General features: G+C 44.1%; 1 protein-coding gene across 1 annotated transcript in view; it reads left to right on the plus strand.

Annotated features, from left to right (window-relative positions):
- LOC144769210 (uncharacterized) overlaps positions 1-16,166 on the plus strand; it is a 256,325-nt gene that overhangs the window by 208,552 nt on the left and 31,607 nt on the right. The window lies entirely within an intron of this gene.

A 16,166-nucleotide genomic window follows, 5' to 3' on the forward strand; every position in this document is an offset into this window, starting at 1 on the left:
TGTGTGAGTAAAATAAGGTTTTTTAAATGCTAATTCCTAACTATATATGGTCTATAACCTATGGTTTTTTCAGTGAATTTTCAAGGTTTTGTAAATGCTAATTCCTAACTATATATGGTCTATAACCTATGGTTTTTTCAGTGAATTTCAATGGTTTTTTAATAGCAAATATCATAAGCTGTCGAATGTCAAGTACGTGGTAAGTGATCTGCTTTGAATGGTGCCCCCCCCTCATTTCTATTAGGAGTACTCTCTCTTTGCAGATAGTGAAAGGTAGTTAACGCAGGCCTTTGCCCCCGTTGTAATCCGTCGTGCCTGCTTCTCTCTCCATTTGATTGATTGTTATCCAAGTATTTACTGTTTTAGAATTAGTTCTCTTTGGTTCATTCTCTATTTACAACCAAACACAGAGTCGCAATACTCTGTTTAGTCTTTGCAGATAACGAAAAATCGTGTAAAAAAAAAGAAAAGGAATCGAGCAAAATCAGTAGGCCACTAATGGGATCTCTTTTTGACCTCGCTAAAATAGAAACATTAGGAACAACCCCTCATGACAAATACAAAACTAGTGAGATGAACTGAACTCCACACAATGATGGCTGCAAAACAGCTCGGCTCCGCCACCCACCCCGCCCAAAATAACGATAAAGAGCGGCTGCCATGATTGGTTGCGGAATGGCCACGACGGAGCTACGAAATGATGCTGCTCTCATGCTAACCCCAGCTTCAGTCTGAAACATCCAGAAACACTGTAGACTACCAATTCGATCAGTTCCGGTAGCGCCCCAATGTAACCCGGTAGAGAAGAACTAGCCCTCCCCTCTTTGACTGATGGTTCTTGTTGCCTGTCCCTTCTGTTCTCATTTAACAGAACTATTTAGCCTGCTGAAAGGGGTTGTGTTCCGACCGCTGGTTGGTAGAGACATTTTGACTATATTCTGGATCTGCGTTGTCGCGTAATGCGTCATATGACGCGCCGCGTTAGCGCATCCGGAAGTCATCCGGGGCGCGCAGCGCGTAACGTAAGCATAACAAGTCATGTGACTTGTTAATAAAACTTTTCATTGGTTCATTTTACTTTTCTTATTGTAATGATGAAAGGCTTGGTCATATGACCTAAAAATTACGCTTTTCATTACTTCCGAACATTATTTTTTCTTAAATATATGTTATAATGTTCCAGGCTAATGTACTTTCCCGGAAATTTTACAACTGTCCTGCAAGTAAAATATATTCTTTTTTCGAGAAAAAGAGCGTTTCTTCGTCCCATGATGGAGCCGTTGAGCAAAAGAGGGTCGACCTGCTGTCTTAGTCGCCGATACGCCTGAATATGAGATTCTTATCGATCACTTTATGTTGCAGGAATAGAAAACACAACAGCCCTTGACCATTTATCTTTACTGCGTTCCTTCGTATTATACCTTTTACCCTTCATGTAATTGGTCTGCTTTATTTCACTTGCCTTTTAATGATTCTAAAACAGTGACTATTATTACAAACTTTACCAATGTATATACTACTACCATGTTTTCTTTTAAAAACCTTTATTGTGAAAATTTCATTATACAAATACGAGCCTATAACCACGTGGGCCGGCCACGGAGCAAACTGTAATCGTATGTGATGAGTAGACATTTACACTGTAGAGGAACGTAACGGGCGGGCCATTAGGTTGCAAGAACTAAGGTGTCTAACAGTTACGGAATCGGTGGACGTACATTTTATAATTAAAATACGACAGGGCCAGTTACAATAAAATTATCTAGATATACATTTGCGGGCAAGTACCATGGGTGACGTTAATTCGAACTTTCAACAGTACAGTAATCAATAACACATCAGAACTTAATATCAATAGGGATGTCGAAATATTCAATCAATTCTCGTCCCCGCCCGCCATGTGCTTCAAAACTGCATACGTATCTCGTGATTTCAAGGTTCTGCAACCAGTACACAACAAGGAGTTACGAGTCCCATTTATTCCGGCGCCATTTTGGGCGAGGACGGGCAGGTCCAGGATATAGTCAAAATGTCTCTACCAACCATCGACTATGATGATGTTCATATGCTGTATTTATTAGAGTAACACTCATCTGTCCACATGAAATTAATTTGCCACAATCTAAACATGTCATTTTAATCTTTCCAAAGTTCTTCTAAATATTTGGGACCGTTTCCCTTGCCTCTGAAGCTCTCAGTGCCACTTCTTTGATGAATGTACTAGCAGGTCAGGGGTTCTCCTCCAAATCTCTCTTTTATGCAGCACTATAATTAATTGGTGCCACTTCTCCATATGACGATGCATGGTATAGTTACCACAACTATATTTTTTTTCGGTTCCTCTGGAGAGTTCATCGTGGCAGATGAAGCGTGTAACGTACCGGGCATTTACCTTTTTTTGCATGTACAGGAAAGGAAAAAAAAATCGAGCGTCCGAGTTCTAAGGTGTCCCAGGGCCATTTTAGTGGAGGACATGATACAGCGATAATGCCCTGGATAAGGACACTTCCTTCGGGCACCCCACGCCGTCTTTCGGCGCAGCATTGTAGGATGGCCACACCAGTGCGGCAACTTGCTAGACACCACCTCGGTGCCATCCGGATCTCGGCGCCCCACTGCAGATGAACTGCCTCCACATGGAGAAGCGGGAGAGGCTCGTTTGCGCCGCCTCCCCCCCCCCCTTCGGGCACCCCACGCCGACTTTCGGCGCAGCATTGTAGGATGGCCACACCAGTGCGGCAACTTGCTGGACACCACCTCGGTGCCAACCGAATCTCAGCGCCTTGTGTTGTCTTCCATTCCGAAAATATTGTTGGCAGCATTTTGAAAGGAAAGACAAACAGCCGTTTGTGGCCCTCACTACACCGTTCTCCTAGTGAGTCTCACATTGTTACATTTAGGAAGAATGTTGAAGAGTAGTATGTTGAAAATCTGAAGCCATTGTTATACAAACTCTCAACCAGCCTTGGATGGAAAAATCCTGAAGAATGTACAAACTGAAAACCAGTTTTTGTCTGTATAGCATCAGCAGCAACGCTTGAGTCAGCTTTGTGTGAAGCCGCCATTTTGATTCAATCAATAGCGTCCCCCTGCACACATTCAGGGACCTGGTCGTGTCTTCAGGTCAAACGGATTGTGGGACAAGATGCACAAAGGAAAAGGAAAAAAGTTCCGCCGGACCCCGGGAGGTGGCCGCCTATGTCATGGGCGATCTTAGGCCACACCAGGGCAATAGTGAAGCTGCAGCAGGTGCAAATAAGCTTCAGACAGTGTTACAAGCGCTGCTCAGAACTCTCAACTATGACACCACCTCGGTGCCATCCGGATCTTGGCGCCTTGTGCTGGTTCCGGCCTATTCACACATCGGTCCGCTACTGACGCCACCTCACAGGCCAACGGGGCACCCCACGCCGACTTTCGGCGCAGCATTGTAGGATGGCCACACCAGTGCGGCAAATTGCTGGACACCACCTCGGTGCCATCCAGATCTCGGCGCGTTCTGCTGCCTTCGGCCTATTCGCCACAAGTGCGCACGCAACTCAGCTGCATAGCGAGTGAAACACCAAGGGGCGCCCCACTGCAGCCGAGGAACCTCCATCTTGGGGGCGACGCACAGCATCACATTGCTTTCCAATGCAGTCAGATCCTCAAACAGCCCCCACTGACTGACGCGAACTCACAGGCCAACGGGGCGCCCCACGCCGACTTTCGGCGCAGCATTGTAGGATGGCCACACCAGTGCGGCAAGTTGCTGGACACCACCTCGGTGCCATCCGGATCTTGGCGCGTTGTGCTGCCTTTGGCCCCATTCGCACATCAGTCCGCTACTGACGCCATCTCACAGGCTAATGGGGCGCCCCACGCCGACTTTCAGCATTGTAGGATGACCACACCAGTACAGCAACTTGCTAGACATCACCTCGGTGCCATCCGGATCTCGGCGCCCCACTGCAGATGAAGTGCCTCTCAACTATGAAACCACCACTGTGACATCCGGATCTTGGCGCGTTGTGCTGCCTTCGGCCTATTCGCACATCGGTCCGCTACTGACGCCATCTCACAGGCTAATGGGGCGACTCACGCCGAGTTTCAGCATTGTAGGATGACCACACCAGTGCAGCAACTTGCTAGACATCACCTCGGTGCCATCCGAATCTTGGCATCTCAACGCCTAGTGGTATCTTCCATACAGAAAATATTGTTACGCTACCTTTGGCCCCATTCGCACATCAGTCCGCAACTTAGACATCACCTCGGTGCCATCCGGATCTTGGCATCTCAGCGCCTTGTGGTGTCAGTCAGAAAATATTGTTGCGCTGCCTTTGGCCCCATTCGCACATCAGTCCGCTACTGACACCATCTCACAGGCCAACAGGGCGCCCCACGCCGACTTTCAGCATTGTAGGATGGCCACACCAGTGCGGCAACTTACTAGACACCACCTCGGTGCCATCCGGATCTTGGCGCGTTGTGCTGCCTTCGGCCTATTCGCACATCGGTCCGCTACTGACGCAAACTCACAGGCCAACGGGGCGCCCCACGCCGACTTTCAACATTGTAGGATGGCCACACCAGTGCTGCAACTTGCTGGACACCACCTCGGTGCCATCCGGATCTTGGCGCGCTGTGTTGCCTTCGGCCTATTCGCACATCGGTCCGCTACTGACGCCGCCTCACGTGCCAACGTATTTTCTCCGCATTTTATACCCTATGCCGCATAACAGGTCATGTGACTTGTTTATAAAACTTTTCATTGGTTCATTTTACTTTTGGTTTCCTAATGATGGAAGGCTTGATCATATGACCTAAAAACAACACTTTTCATTGGATGAAAACTTTTTTTTTTTTCCAAACGATGAAAGCCCCACCTTGTTTCTGGATGTTTCAGACTGAAGCTGGCGTCAGCATGAGAGCACCACCATCTCGTAGCTCCGTCGTGGTCATTCCGCGAGCAATCATGGCAGCCGCTCCCCACCAGAAGCCTGCAGGAGTCGGGGCCCCCAAAACTTTTGATGAATTCTCAAGGCGGAGGGGACGCTTTCGAGAATGGGGTCCAAGACCTAGCAGACAAGCGTCCGATTTCCAAGGTGTCCCAGGGCCATTTCAGTGGACCAGGCCCAAAAAGGAAAGAGCCTGCCGCCATTTTGAGAGTCCTGTGACAGCCGCCTATCGCTGCACCGCAAGAGTGGGCGCAACTCAGCTGAATTGCGGCTTTTGACACAGTGGACCAAAAACGGACGGAATGGCAACTGAAACGGTAAAGGGGCGCCCCACTACAACAGATGACACTCCACCTGGAGAGGCCCGCCCCACGCCGTTATTCGGAGCAGCATTGTAGGATACCAAAACCAGTGCGGCAACTTACTGGACATCACCTTGGTGCCATCGTTCTGCTGCCTTGGAACTATTCGCACAACAGTTTGCTACTGAAGACCCACCCCCCGCGACGCCCCACGCCGTTATTTGCTGGGTGGCAACTTACTAGACATCACTTTCGTGTCATCTAGATTTCAGCGCGTTCTGCTGCCTTGGAACTATTCGCACAACAGTTTGCTACTGATGACCCGCCCCACGCCGGAAATCTGGACGTTGTGCTGCGTTGGGACTATTCGCACAGCCGACCGCTACTTCATTGTTTTTCCCTAAAAATGTTTATATGTTATTACTATTTTTGTTTTCTTGTATATATTTATAAATTATTAAAGTTTTATAATCTTACTACTTTGTCGGAGTGCTATATATTTTTAATGTGACACATAATTGTAAAAACTTTGATGTACAAAGAGTCATCCCTGGAATCTTCCGCTTCACGCTCGGTCCCCTCCCCAATCACAATACAGGATGGTTTTCAGATAATAGCAACGCTTCTGCTGTGACGGATCTCATCGAGTGTGGGCCTTGATCTACTATAACTCCTTTGAAGAGGGGTGAATCTTTACAGCTGTGGCCATAAACTACATCTGCAGGGCTAGCTGATACCCTAGGACCAGCCTGGACAATCGGACACAGAGGAAAAGGAGTGTCAGAGGGTGCAGTAGTGAATAGGGCGAAAGGGAGGTGTCGGGCGGGCACAGGGTGTGATTCTCAGGAAAGAGCAGCGCAGATGGGGGGAGGTTTATTACCCATGCATAAGACAGAGAGCGGGGGTGACCACTGCCTGGGGGAGATGCTTGCGAGGGTGGGGAGCCATGCTAAGGATCGACAGCGTGCACAGAGTGGGTCTGGTCAAGGCATCTAAAATGGCTGCCGTGCACGACAAAAGTGTGGCATTTGAAAAAAGACAAGATGGCGCAGACAATGTTTTTCAACACTTCCTGATTTCCTTCGAATCGAACGTTAACAGACGTTGGGGCATATTACCAAAGTTAAGCGATATTTATCCCTAACGATGCATTGCAAAGATTTTTTTACCGTCAGAAATTATCGCAGATAAACCTTGCTATTATCAAAGTTTATCGCAAATACGATAAAAACCAACCGCAATGCATTAATATCGCTGAAAACTCAGCGATATTCATGCATTACCGAGCTAATCCTCTTAGCCATGTTATCCACCTCCCATAGGATAACATGGCTAAGAACTGCTCAGGGCAGCTGTTACTTTTTGGAGATATTCGCGCTTATCTCGAATATTTCCAAAAGTTGATAATAGGAGATAGCGATGTTAGCGACTGTTTCCAGTCGCTAACATCTTGGCATGCCCACTTTGCATGTCATTAGTGATAAATATCACTCACATGCAAAGTGGGGCCCAAGATGGTCGCTATCTCCTACTAGCCGTCGCTAACTGGTGTTAGCAACAGCTAGGTAATACAGATATAATTTTATCTCCGCGAAGCGGAGCGCTGTTACAGATATATATCTTGTTTTTGAACGTTAATTTCTCAAAATGCACTGAAGCACATATATTGAGACCTAGCAAAGGCACATCGGGCTACCAGTCCCTAATATTTTACCAAGTTTCGTGCAAATCCATTCAGCCGTTCGATTATTATTATTATTTATTTTTTTTGCCCCGCGGGGCCCTTTTAAAACCTCCACATCAAACCTAGGGGATCAGCGAGGATCTACTATGCCCCCTTATGGACATTTGCCCCTTCGCTTTGGCCTCCTCTTGTCTCTCGATCCTACCGAGAGACAAGATGGCGGCCGCTACGGACTGTTTGGAATGTTTACAGACACCGGAGAGCCAATCAGCTTCGCTTCGCAAAGCTCCGTAACGCGAAAAGTACGCGAAGCGGTGCGCTGTTACAGATATATATCTTTTTTTGAACGTTAATTTCTCAAAATCCACTGAAGCACATATATTGAGACCTAGCAAAGGCACATCGGGCTACCAGTCCCTACAATTTTGCCAAGTTTCGTGCAAATCCATTCAGCCGTAAGATTATTATTATAATTTTTTTTTTTTGCCCCGCGGGGCCCTTTTAAAACCTCCACATCAAACCTAGGGGGTCAGCGAGGATCTACTATTCCCCCTTATGGTCATTTGCCCCTTCGCTTTGGCCTCCTCTTGTCTCTCGATCCTACCGAGAGACAAGATGGCGGCCACTACGGACTGTTTGGAATGTTGACAGACGCCGGAGAACCAATCAGCTTCGCTTCACAAAGCTCCGTTGCGCGAAAAGTACGTGTCCTAGGTCGCTGCCCGGTCCGCTGTTACAGATATATATCTTTTTTTAAACGTTAATTTCTCAAAATCCACTGGAGCACATATATTGAGACCTACAAAAGGCACATCGGGCTACCAGTCCCTACAATTTTGCCAAGTTTCGTGCAAATCCCTTCAGCCGTTCGGGCTAAAAGTGAGGCCAACCGCCCTATGGAAATTAACATGGGAAAAACGTGTTTTGGGACCCCCCTTTTTTCTCGGCCCCCCCTTGACGAACCCCCCCCATATTTTCAAAGGCTGCTCAGAAACAAAATGTGCCATTTTCCTGAAAATTTCAGCCAATTCCGTCCACAAACGGCAAAGTTATTAGACATAGAATTTTCAAAAATCCCATAGAGAAAAAATCCTAACTATATATACCTACTGGCGACCGCCAGTAGGTAATATATATATCCTCCTCCTTTATACGATGGCTAGAAAATAAACTCACACTAAGCCTTTAATGAGTGCAGTCATTTATTTGGAAAGAGTGCATTGCGTACTTTACGTGCTGCGGAGCTTTATATATATATATATATGTGTTTTGAAAAGTTACGATACTGTATGATGAGGTGTATCAGCTTGTCACATGGATGATGTCATCAGTGATGTCGTCAGTGATGTCATTTGAGATGTCAGCAGTGATGTCATCAGTGATGTCACTGACCATGTAATGAATGATGTAATATGTGACATTATCAATAGTGGGTTTGGGGCGCGCGAGTTATAGTTAGTACAACTAACTATAATGGGGGAGTTTCATTGGTTTTATATGAGTGAAATGTCCAGCTAACTATAACACCCCTTAAACCTATGTTTTTTTCAGTAAATTTCAAAGGTTTATTAAATGATAATTCCTAACTATAACCTGCCTAAAACCTATGGTTTTTTCAGTGAATTTCAAAGGTTTTTTAAATGATAATTTTTAAATATATTTATTGTTTTTTAGTATATTTTCTAACTCGATTTTTTAATGTTTTTATTTTTATGTTATTTTTTTAATTACATTACAAATTTGTTTATTAAATATTTTTTTACATACAAATATTTCTTTTACATTATTGTATATTGTTCATAATATACTTAAATTCTTTTTATAAATTCTTTCTTTTTTTGGGAGTTGCGCACCCTACGAACAGCCTGCTTGATTACTGCACAAAACGTGTCCGCCATTTTAGGGTCGCTGTCTAGGATGCGCGAAGGGTGTGCGACGGGTATGACTTTTCCAACGTGGTTGCTATGCGACTTGTGCGCGACGCTTGGCACATACGCAAGATGTACGTATAATGTGACGTGATGGACGCGCTGTAGCGCATGACGCCATTTGCAGATCGGACGCAGTGGGTGTGTGACTTCCGCGATTTCTTTAATGTTGAAAAACCTATTTATATATATTTAATATAAATAATAATGCAAGAGATTTTCTGAGGTTATAAAAATAATATTCTTTAACTTTCTAAAAAAGTACATCACTTTTTAATGCAATTTCATGCAGTTGCGCTGGATGCAAGCACGATGCACTCAGGCTGTGTGCTGGGTGTACGCATCCTACGTGCACCCCATGTGATTTCAAAAACAGAGATTTGATTGGTTCATTACACTTCCTATTGAAACTATTGAAGGACCCCACCCATTTTAATCACTCTTATTAGAACTTTTCTTAGGGAAAGACCTCCTGAGAAGATTTGCTGCTCCATTATTATTGGAGAAGTGATTCACCTGAATACACCATGGCTGCAAATCCACCGCCTTCCTCTGATTCAGAGAATTCATCAGAGCAAGAATTTGTTCCTGAACATCCACCTAAGGAAAGGCATACCAGCATTGTCTGGAAATTATTCACTATACCTTCAGGCTTTAAAAAGGTGAATGCAACGAAAGTCACTTGCCGCATTTGCAAGGCAGTGCTTTCAAGGGGAGATCCCACAAAAAAGTACTCCTGCGGTACTGCAAGTATGCGGAAGCACTTGCAAATCAAGCATCTGATCAACTTTGCCAGGGAGGAGGTAAGAAGATTAAGAAAGGCTCCTCCTGCTTCATCAGAAGGCCCGAATACGAGTAGAGCAACACCATCAACATCTACTACACACCATGATATTCGCCCACAAATAGGGAAACTCAGAATGACCTGTGTAAAATGCGGTAGGCTCATAGCATATGGAGAGCAGTGGTGGATCTGGTGTGTCGAGCTGTTGACCACCACCATTGTTAGATTTCTTTTCTCCTCTCCTCACAGTTTTTAGTTCTCTTTTCCCAGGTCTCATTTTTTCCCGTTAAAAAAAAATACAAAATCGTTAAAACAAAATACAAAACAAAAAAAACAAAAAAAAAGTTATTTTCAGAACTAACTACTCTGGTTAAAGAAACAACTAAACTAGTATGCTAGTGTCTGAATGTTTAGATGAATGTATGTGTAGTAGATAATTGACTGTAAAAATACATTTGTGATGTGTGTTGAATGCATAAGTGCAGAATTATAAGGAAGTGCTGCAGCATGACACTGTAAACTGTTTAACTACACTGTGCTATGGTACTTCCAAAGCACAGGGATGTAACATATGTACATAAATATGTTGCAACTCTGTGCTTCCCTCTGCACAACTGCACAAACTGCAGCCATGTGTTGACATAGGCAACCTTGCACCATGGTGCAAGGATGTCTGTGTCATGGGGAGATTGTTTTTGTGCAGGAAGGTGTCACATTTTTGCCCTTCATTATATGCCATGCATTGCAGCATATATTGAAATTGAAATAATGAGAAGAAGTGGAAACAATTTTCCTTGCTTTGCTACACGAATAGGAGGATCGTGCAGCATTCACAAACATGTCCAGATTCATGATTTGTGATACATTTAGAGCTGTGTCTTGTTCTATGAGTGTTCTGTACAAACACGCACAGCAAAACCTATAGAACACCCTTTTAACGCAAAGTACTGTGTATGATGAGATTATATTTACATGGAAAAAAAAGGTATACAAAATGCCTTTTCCTCACCTTATAAATAAGAAAGAGAGTTAATGGCTAGGCCAATTGTTAATATAGGAGTACATTTCAGTACTGATAACAGAGAACAAGATACATTTACAACTACTTACGTTTTAGGGAACTGATAGGACATTTTTATATATTACTGAAGAGAAGGGATGTGACCTAATATGACATATGCGAAAACACTGACTGATGTAGTTAAAGAGTTTCATTTCTTTTAATTCTGAAATTACCAAGACCTGCAAAACAACCACATCAGTCTATTCAGTATTGTACCATGTATCTTGGAGACAGGTGTTGTGAAGCTGTCCCCTATTTTATACCTGTCTGCATTGCAATTTTCTGACAGAAATATAGTCCATCCATGTTCCTTTTCTTCAACTGTGTGGAAACACAGCCCATTGTACATTTTAAGACTTACAGAAACTTACCTGACCAGTAATACACGTAAAAAATGGTACACATTTTATTCACTTGTTTTTTTTAAATCTAAATGGTGCTAAATTTTATATCTTAAAATTAGGATCTGTAAAAGAAAAGAAAAAATAGTTATAACATATAATAATACATTTTTAACAGCACAGCATCATTTTAACATTTTACAAAGTAATTTTTTTGCCTTTTTTACTTTTCTCAGAATATATTGAATTTCACTAGAAACAGTGCTTTCAATCGTACTCATCACATAACAGTGGGCAAAAAAACCCCCAATCAATTAGATTATTTAAAAAAAACTATAATCCATCTATAGTAAAATACTAGATAATACTAATCACACGTATATAAAATGATTACTGCTAAGAAAATGTTATAACAAATTTGTATTCTTATAGATAAGACAGGAGTATAACCAATAGACCAGGTCAGGACTGGGTAGGTAAGATACAATTATAACACAATGTCCTGAAAGGTAAAAGTCAATAGACAGTTTTTTAAATAGCATGCACATAGCATTGCTTGGGTGGACAAGAAGGAGAAGACTAATTTTTTTGAAGCAAAAGATAATTATTCATCTTTTTGTGGTAACATTCATTTCATGGTTGGATGTACACAGTTAAAAACAGCACTGCATATAATGTAATGACAACCACATGAAACTTGGTGCAACAAACGTGAATAAATAGTGCAAGTGGCGACGCAAGTGAAGGAGAACAGAGAACAGCATAGTCGGCGCACTGTGTTTCAGGTGCAAATTATATACAGTGAGTGGCTAAAACGGCGCATGTGACATAGTGATATCACAGTGGGCAAAAATGATTTAATGAATCTGAAGCCACCGGAGAGAAATGCGCCTATTAATCAGGCTGTTGGGTCGACGGCGTTTCGATCCGGAGCATTTCGGATCATCATCAGGACTGGTTGTCTGAATTGGAAAGTGCTGTGAAAGAAGGGAGGGATTGTTAAGGCGGGAAAAAGAAAAAATGGTTGTGCCTGGGTGAAGAGCACCTGAGAAGGGTACTGGTTACCTTGAAGGATCCTTGAAGATTGGAGTCCTTGTAACCAACAGGGAGGGATGACTTAAAAAACCAGAAGATCACCGAATGGTCGGGTGGCTGGAAGTGGTTTAAAGAAGCTGGGGAGAAATGAGGGGAGAAAGTGAATGGCTGGACAGTGGGAACGTGAAACCCCAAGTTTGAATCGGGTGGCGCCATGCTTGAAGGAGAGACAAACCACATACCTCGCTGTAGACTCCAGCGCGTGTGATGTGCGTGAGAATCAGCCGTACTTGGTGTATTTGTTCTGAAGGACTCAGCGTTATAGCCGGCCGCGTCAGTCAGCCGTGCTTGATGGGCGCTGAGAAAAAAGCGAGGCGGGTTTAAGTTGGAGTGTGCCCGCATGAATAATTCCAGGGCATATAGTGAGAGAGGTATCAAGGGTTACCTGAATAAATCAGCGCGTCTGTCTCAGTATCGGGGAAGGTGATTATGCGGCGAGCGCTGAACGGGGAGTGATATTTCACTTCCGCGTTTGGGCGGGGATTGAAACAAGGGTAGGGGGCGGGGGATTGACGTCAGCAGGGGTGTGTTGGTATCGGGCGATAGAGATAGGGTAACCAACATGGGAGGTGGAGCTGCGTCAGTTACTATGGTGAGGCGTCTCTAATGGCTGCCAGCGAGGCCGATGTAAGGGGCCTGCAGAACGAAAACCTGGAAATGGTTAAAACCAATTATGTGTAAACAGTCGATATTTATAAACAAAAACTAGGTGACACACTTTTCAAATATACAGTTAACCCCTTGTTGAGGGAATATAATCAAGACACCTGTTACAGTTTAACATCTCGTTTCTTAATGTTGCCACCTAAGTAGGTGTTGGCCAATGTCAGTCTAATTCGTGTGATTGAAAGGACACGATTCAGGGGCTAGTTGTGGCACAGGGAATAGATTCAAAGGAAAGGAAAGCGCAGCTCTATAGTCGGTTAGGGCGGAGTCGGGATGGAATCAAGTAGTGACCGTGCTATTCCATTCATCAATGGTGTTAAGTCCATTGTTGATGGAATCACAGATCGTCATCCATTTGCATTCTGCCTTGTTGAGGAGGGTTCTGATATCTCCCCCTCGGATAGGCAGTGTGGGTTTTCCAATTACTTACCATTGTAAGTCTGTATCAAGATGGTCATGTTGTAGGTAATGTGAGACCAATGGGGCTTAAATGGTTTTACAATTGATCGGCTTTTATGCTGGATGATACGCTGTTTGATCATTTGCGTTGTCTGCCTGATATAGATCAAGTTGCATGGACATCTGATGGTGTAGATTACATTTTGCGATCTACAGCTCGTGTGTTTTTTTAGTTTGTAGGTGCGACCATTGGCGACAAATTCTTTCGTGTTGGTGGTGAGACAGCAAACGCTACAAGTCTGGCATTTATAATGTCCTACTATAGGATCAAGGCCCCAAGCAGCTGTGATGGTGTTTCTGTCTTGTTGGGTTTGTGGCCAGGTTATGGCGTGTACCAGATGGTTGGCTAGATTATTACCCCGTTGATATGAAAAAAGGTGTTCATCCTTAAATTGTTCATGTGAGCGCAACAGAGATCAAAATACTATCTGTTACCATGGATGAAAAAGACAATGACATCATTACTAAAAAGGAATTCGAGTTCCTTAACAACGCAAACTCCCGCACCCCGGTACTTTACGTTTTGCCCAAAATACACAAAGACAGTTTGAATCCCCCGGGCAGACCTATTGTTTCTGGCTGCGGCTCAATCCTGGAGCCACTTGGAAAATACATAGACTCCATCATTAAACCCTTTGTTCCTGAAACTGACACCTACATCAGATACACGATGGACCTCATCAATACCATCGAGGACTTACCCTTTGACACCAACCTACATGTGATGGCAGGATTAGACATCGAGTCCCTTTACACTAACATCCCTCACGATGAAAGCCTACAGGTTATTCACAATTTACTCATCTCAAGACCACAGCCCACACGCATTCCGACAGAATTCATCATGGACCTTCTGCGAATAGCCTTAAAAAACAATTACTTCCTCTACCAAGACACATTCATTATACAAATAAAAGGAGTCTCTATGGGCACATGTTTCGCCCCAAATTTTGCCATTTTGTTTGTTCATTATCTGGAAAAGACATTGATCCTGACACCAATAAATCCATTCTTCAACAATATCAATCTGTGGCGCAGGTATATAGACGACGTTCTATTACTTTGGACTGGCACAGCTGACACACTACGGCCCTTCATTGATTGGCTCAACCGTTCCCAAGAACTCCTCAGATTCACTAGTGATTGCAAGCAAAATGATCTGCCATTCCTGGATGTGACCATCCATGCGGAAGAAGCGCTTCTGGGCACCACCCTATACCGAAAGCCAACCGAAAATAATACATTGTTGCTTTATTCAAGTTACCACCCATGCGGATTACGTGATGGTCTACCTTATGGACAATTCCTCCGAATCCGTCGCAATTGCAAATGGAAAAAAGATTATTTCAGGGAAGCAGATGTTCTTACCAAGAAACTAATACATCGCGGATACCCCAAACGGTTGGTTACTAGAGCGAAGAAAACAGCATGGTACTGCCACAGGGAGCACCTTCTAACCACCCAACCCAAGAAACCAATGTCAAGGATCCCTTTTGTTTCGAAATTCAATCCCCACAGCAACAAAATAAACAAAATCATCAGAAGTAATTGGTCTCTGTTGCGCTAACATGAACAATTTAAGGATGAACCCCTTTTTTCATATCAACGGGGTAATAATCTAGCCAACGATCTGGTACACGCCATAACCTGGCCACAAACCCAACAAGACAGAAACACCATCACAGCTGCTTGGGGCCTTGATCCTATAGTAGGACATTATAAATGCCAGACTTGTAGCGTTTGCTGTCTCACCACCATCACGAAAGAATTTGTCGCCAATGGTCGCACCTACAAACTAAAAAAAACACACGAACTGTAGATCGCAAAATGTAACCTACGCCATCAGATGTCCATGCAACTTGATCTATATCGGACAGACAACGCAAATAATCAAACAGCGTATCATCCAGCACAAAAGCCGAATCAATTGTAAAACCATGTCAGCCCCATTGGTCTCACATTACCTACAACATGACCATCTTGATACGGACTTACAATGGCAAGTATTTGAAAAACCCACACTGCCTATCCGAGGGGGAGATATCAGAACCTTCCTCAACAAGGCAGAATGCAAATGGATGACGATCTGTGATTCCATCAATAATGGACTTAACACCATTGATGAATGGAATAGCACGGTCACTACTTGATTCCATCCCAACTCTGCCCTAACCGACTATAGAGCTGCGCTTTCCTTTCCTTTGAATCTATTCCCTGTGCCACAACTAGCCCCTGAATCGTGTCCTTTCAATCACACAAATTAGACTGACATTGGCCAACACCTACTTAGGTGGCAACATTAAGAAACGAGATGTTAAACTGTAACAGGTGTCTTGATTATATTCCCTCAACAAGGGGTTAACTGTATATTTGAAAAGTATGTCACCTTGTTTTTGTTTATAAATATCGACTGTTTACACATAATTGGTTTTAACCATTTCCGGGTTTTCGTTCCGCAGGCCCCTTACATCGGCCCCCCACTCCCCCTGGTCACCTCTGTTTCCTTCACCCAACCCGCCACCTGCTTATCGCACTCCCTGTCTCCTCGCTGGCTGCCATTAGAGATGCCTCACCATAGTAACTGACGCAGCTCCACCTCCCATGTTGGTTACCCTATCTCTATCGCCCGATACCAACACACCCCTGCTGACGTCAATCCCCCGCCCCCTACCCTTGTTTCAATCCCCGCCCAAACGCGGAAGTGAAATATCACTCCCCGTTCAGCGCTCGCCGCATAATCACCTTCCCCGATACTGAGACAGACGCGCTGATTTATTCAGGTAACCCTTGATACCTCTTTCACTGTATGCCCTGGAATTATTCATGCGGGCACACTCCAACTTAAACCCTCCTCGCTTTTTCCCCAGCGCCCATCAAGCACGGCTGACTGACGCGGCCGGCTAT

The sequence above is a fragment of the Lissotriton helveticus genome, chromosome 7 (assembly GCF_964261635.1).
Source record: "Lissotriton helveticus chromosome 7, aLisHel1.1, whole genome shotgun sequence".
In the NCBI taxonomy this organism is placed as follows: Eukaryota; Metazoa; Chordata; class Amphibia; order Caudata; family Salamandridae; genus Lissotriton; species Lissotriton helveticus.